Here is a 4,452-nt window from a genome sequence, read left to right on the forward strand (position 1 = left end):
AAATAGAATAAGGGTAGTGTCAGGAGGTTGGTGAAGTAATTGGCAGCCGTCAATGTGACAACAAAAAGCAATTATTCAGAAACTCTAGTTGAAATCATGCAAAACCAATACACAGCAGTGCAAGTGTGGAGATACCAGATCTAAAACATTATTAAAATGAGGCAGTACATTTGAAATAATGCGAGTCACTGAGCTGCATGAGCAGATGGACAGACTTCTAACAGTTTGGCTCAGATAGCATTGAATGCAGTTTGATGGATAGGGAAGAGCTGGTATAATTGAAAATGGCAGTGATAGCAGTCTGAGAGTTAGCCATGCAAAACCAGTACACCCAATTGACCTACGGATGGATCAACATCAAAACAGCGTAATTCACAACAGGAAACAAGCGAGGTTTAATCAGATAGCTGTGATAATCTCACAGCAAGTTGTAAGAAACGACACAGTAGGCAGCCAGCCCCCAGCTAATAAGCGTTGTTTACTACAGGTACACAACAAATCACTTCTTATCTTGTAAGTCAAATAGCTTCATTATGAAAATGTAGCCCTGTAAACAATCCTGGCATGGTCTCAAGCAATTAGTCTGCAGAAAAGGCAAGCTGCAAATCTTGTCACAGCACTTCAGGTACCACTGGCAGAGAATTCATTTTTTCAACATAAAGAATTGGTAGTGGATTAAGGATAGTCAGAGGAAACTCTCGTGTGCCAGAAACAAATAGGAACAATGAAATGGTTGAAATTGTGAAGGTATTTTCCGATCACACATGGAGCCGATTCCAGGGACCGTACTTCACCATTATTTACAGGTTGCTATAAATTCTACTAAAATTAGTGCCGATTGCAATGCAAAAAGCAGCCTCAATTTAGAGAATAGAGCACATGGCCAGTGGTTTGGAGATGGTTACGCAACGTAGCTCAGCTACAGCAGCATGGTGGCAGACAGAGTGAAGGTTAAACAGCTTTTCAAATGTAGGAGCATATTTGAAGTCTTCATGGGTGAAAACTAGTGACAAATAGCCAAGGAAGGTGCAGCAAAACAGCCCGATTCAATATGAAGTCAATGAGCATAGAAATGAGCACAAGGACTTGCAAGCACAAGAACTATCGGGCAGACAATTAGTACTGAGCAGGATAACTTGCCTATCATGTAGTACGTAGCAAGACAACTCATATATTAAAAACGTGGAACAAAGAACAAACTAGTCACACCACAACCAACAGTTATGCAAATTCATATAGGCAATGGTTGTTGTAGCAAGTTATAAGAGATCAGCGAAAACACCACTAAGGATGAAAGCAATGTTTGAGTTTGGCAACCGCAAGTCAAGGGCTAAGCAATTATTTGGATCGGCAAGAATGCAGCTCAAGAAAAGGGAACTGATAATGGTATAGCAAGTAGATATTAAACAGAAACTGAAGACAAAGATATACAGAACTATACAATGTACAAAAGGCTGACTTGCCAGTCATGGATCTCAGCTGCATTTCTTAGGAAGAGGTCTATGGCAGAAGAGAAAAGGGCAACATGACGAGATTAATGGCTGCATGAACAGCAAGTAAACTATCTACAGCTGTACTACAAGTTTTAAAGTCATCAATAAACAAATAGATAGTTGCATCTAAAATACATGTTCACGTCACTCAATAAGCAAATGGATGGACACACAGAACAATGGTATCATTAAAGGAAACAGTGAAGCATAATTGAATACCGAGTCAGTGTTATGAGAAGACAGAGTATACCAAGGTAGTTTTTTGTCATTCGTCTCATCAGTAGACTGCAAAAAAGGCATGCTAGTTTGAAGTGAGCTAGCAAAAGCAAGAACCAAATATTAGTGGAATGGCCAAGTCTCGCGAGTAAATATGGACCAAGGAAATGCAACACAATTTGCATTTATGATTAATACCTGACATTGGTAAAACTGATCAAAGTCACAAGCACTTCCAAAGCAGGCATACTTCTGTTTGCCATAACCAATACTAAAAATTAGCTACTGGAAATGAACAAAGGCAAACAATCCCAAATAGAGCATTGGTTAGTTAATTCAAATTTATAAACAAACAGTCTTTGTTATAAGGAATATACATGTATTGAAGAAAGCGTAACTGTGACAGGAGATAGCTAGACTGCTTACAATAGCTAATCATGCGGGTCAGAAAAGCTGTGCAATAGGAACATATGGAATGTGAAACAAAGAGCGATGTTCTACTAAGTAGAACTGGGTAAAAAACCGGCAAACAAAACAGAATGAAATAAAGACAGTGGAGAGTGACCATAAACTTACTGAGTTTATAATGGTACTCTCAAGATTTCCGATCACTCCACGGGACCGTACATCCATCAATTTGAAAATTTCATATCGCTGTGAAATTGTCACTCTGTGTACTTCACATCATATTAATTACTTAACCTAGCCATTTCAGGATAGACAGAAGGCACACAAAGACAAGAAAACATTTGAACTAAAGGATTGTTATCACAGATATAGTTATGAGCAGCAAACGGCACTAGTAGCAGCCAGCAAGATGTAGATATATAAAAAATAATCAGCGTGACAAGAGTCTAAACACAGGAACAGTGACACATGCAGAATTGCAAGGCTATCCCGATTAATTGTTGAGAAAATCAGCAAGATATATCGTAAGAGACAGGAACAGCGGCAACTACTAATGGGTGAAATGTTGGCAAATGCAATATTAGAATACTTATGTGTTGGCAACCATTCCGATCACTCATGAACCACCTAGCTCAAGGGACCGTACTTCTGGACCAAGTGTTACACAACTCTGCAGCAGCTCTATTCTTGTTAGACGATACAACATCAAAGCAGCAGCCAACAGCCATCTACTTCTTATGGTAACTGATAGGGGTTTGTGTTCACATTCTAGAAGCTTGATGCTGATCGCGTTCAAGCACAACAGCTAGACAGGGTGTTCCTTTGCGTTAGCTATGAAATAGAGTTAACCAAAAACAATCCAAACAAAGTGAGAGTGAAAAAGATTTGTCCTCAGTGGAAAGCTATAAACCATGTGACAATTAAATTTGCATGCAGAAGGATTATCAGATCATACACACAGGGGTTGAATAGCCTAAAACTTACATGGTGGCCAAGCGCAATGATGATCTATTCTACCGCCATATAAATTAAAGAGCTAGGATATCGCAGTTGATACCAGAAACTGGGTGTTGCAAAGCACGAGGGTGTTATAATTGTGACCGACAGCATTGGTAAGTGAAAAAGCAATCAGCTGATGCAATCCATAATGTAAGCCTATAGTAAAAAGTGCAGCCACAACTAAGTCAATCAAACTTAGAACATGAAAGAAAATTAAATTTGACGAAGTAGCATGGAACACTCATTAGAAGTATCATAGCGAAATAGAATATGCGCGCTTACTGCTATCGTAACAGTCTAGCAATGTGGAAACAATACCTGAATGTGAATGTCAAAGACAAGATTAGCCCCTATGTCGATGGAAGAGTGAAGCAAGAAGAGAGAACCAACAGGTAACCCCTAGTAAACAGAACCAGAAGAGGGATACTTGCTACCCTCCAACTAGTTATCATCCGCCATAGATGTGACAGAACCTTTGGGAGATTCTGAGAGCGATGAACACAAAACACTGCGCCTCATACTGTTCATGTAGATGAGAGGTGGTGGCTATGCACACGGACGACACATTTAACATCCTCGCCAGCCTAGAATTAAATAAATAAGCCCAATATACCCTTTTCAAGTTTAGTAAATTAGTCCAACTACTAGTATAGCTACTGTGGGATACTTTGAATAAAAGCATATAACATAAAAAGCTGAAAAATGGATGACAACCCAAACTATCATTCACATTGCAACTAAAATGGTTGGGTTCGTACCTAATTGTCAATACATTCTTGCGATCAAACCAAAAACAGCTTGGATCATTTGTTATAATTAACAAAAACTTGACCACAAAAAGGTTTTTAAGAGGCAATGTAAAGATACCTAATTCCAAGAAACTGTTAGGTGAAGTTCTCTAGCATGAATACTGCTAATATGCGTAACAAGCTAGCTCCTAACGTTACAACAAATCACGAACTGACACAGCAATTGTCAACAACAAGATGGCGTGAACGTGACGCAAATATAGCTTTACGTCACTCTATATAACAGCTACGCGTAAGATATTCGTGCGTTTGTAAAAGAATTATATCAGTTCAACTTTGAAATATTTAAAAAATACAGTAAGCAAATTAAAAATATATAAAAACTTAGATATATAATTGCAAAAACGTTTGTATTAATAAACTCTTTAAATTGTTTTATAACTATTACAATGCGCATTTACATTGTTTAGTAAGGGATGAGGCATTCCTCGCAATCGGCGTGATAACGAGGCTGTGGGCACTCGAAATATTTGCAAAGGTAGAAAACTCCCATTATTATTTACGATGAATTCATAAGATTGTTTTTC

The 4,452-nt window shown here is 38.4% G+C and overlaps 1 long non-coding RNA gene across 1 annotated transcript; it reads right to left on the reverse strand.

Moving 5' to 3' along the window:
• Positions 1 to 2,073: 2,073 nt before the first annotated feature.
• LOC137399816 (uncharacterized) lies at positions 2,074 to 4,124 on the reverse strand. The gene is made up of 3 exons (XR_010979181.1): positions 3,984 to 4,124; positions 3,435 to 3,700; positions 2,074 to 2,948 (listed from the first exon to the last, which is right to left on the reverse strand). It is a non-coding gene; the product is annotated as an uncharacterized lncRNA (long non-coding RNA).
• Positions 4,125 to 4,452: the final 328 nt, after the last annotated feature.

Source organism: Watersipora subatra, chromosome 7 (assembly GCF_963576615.1).
Source record: "Watersipora subatra chromosome 7, tzWatSuba1.1, whole genome shotgun sequence".
Taxonomy (NCBI): domain Eukaryota; kingdom Metazoa; phylum Bryozoa; class Gymnolaemata; order Cheilostomatida; family Watersiporidae; genus Watersipora; species Watersipora subatra.